The following is a 1,209-nucleotide window of genomic DNA, read 5'->3' on the forward strand; positions in this document are numbered from 1 at the left end:
GCCCCAACAGTGTAGTCAAGACTTTTTGCCAAGATCACATTTTAAAGGTATAAATTCTCTCATCTTCCTTACTCATTGTCCAACTTTTCATACATGGCTGCTATAAGTTAAGACTGGATTCAGCAGTAGGTTGGGTTGGGTTTTGCAATGACTGGCATGCTTCTAAAGGTTGGGTGCAACAGTTAACAAAGCAGGCAGTCTTTGCTCTCTTCAATTGACATTCTTGTGGGTTCAGTTTGGACCATCTTGCCAGACCACAATCTGCATTCCTTAATTCCAAGTTTCTGCTCTTTCAAAGCAAGGCAGGGCCTCTTCTGACCCATTACCTCAATCTGCAAATGCAGAGTTCACGAAAGGGCGGGCTGCCGACAAGTTAGTTAACAAAGGGAGGCCATGTGGCTTTTTGGAAGAATACTAGTCAGAACAGGAACATTTTGGGATCCTTTGGGATATTCCTATAATTTTAGCAGCACATCATGGGATATTTTAAAAGGTCAGTTTGAAAGTTTTATTTTCTTTCTCCCTCATATCAACACCAGGATGTCTTGTGCTTAAATACCATAATTTCCCACAAACAAGCCCCTGCCACTGATGTGTTAAACACCACCATAATTAACTTGTTAGAATGAGGAATGATAATGAGTTTGTCTGGGAGGGTAACAACAGCCTGGGAGGAATGACTGGAAGATGTGTTTAAGGGATCAGGCTTGGAGGCCTGAGAGAAGAAAAGACAGTGGAGGGGAAGTGAAAGGGGCAGTGGGAAGAGGCTGCGCAGGTTAAATCAACCTTCCTGGGGACGACGTTCTGTCAGAACTCCAGCTTTCTGGACCCCCTGAAATTCTCTTAGCACCTCTCTGATAGAGGGGAAAATGGCATCCTGGGAGGCTGAATGGTCAAGGTTAGAGAACTGAAGCCAGAACCCAAGTCTCTTGCCCTTTGGGCTAAACTCTTTCTACTCAGCTAACCTGTCCTATCATCATCTTGTATTTCACTGCTGTGGTGTCAAAACTGGAAAAGCTACAACCAGGAGAAGATAACATAGATGAATGGGATCTTCTAAGACTCAAATCCCTATACACATCCAAAAACTTCTCCAGTAGGGTAAAAAGGGAAGCCACAGACTGGGAAAAAGTATTCGGTAATATCATATCAGATAAGGGACTTATATCCAGAATTTATGAAATACTTGAGCACCACAACAAGATAAAG

Source organism: Elephantulus edwardii, unplaced genomic scaffold (genome assembly GCF_000299155.1).
Source record: "Elephantulus edwardii isolate Elephantulus edwardi_28Jun2011 unplaced genomic scaffold, EleEdw1.0 scaffold00296, whole genome shotgun sequence".
In the NCBI taxonomy this organism is placed as follows: domain Eukaryota; kingdom Metazoa; phylum Chordata; class Mammalia; order Macroscelidea; family Macroscelididae; genus Elephantulus; species Elephantulus edwardii.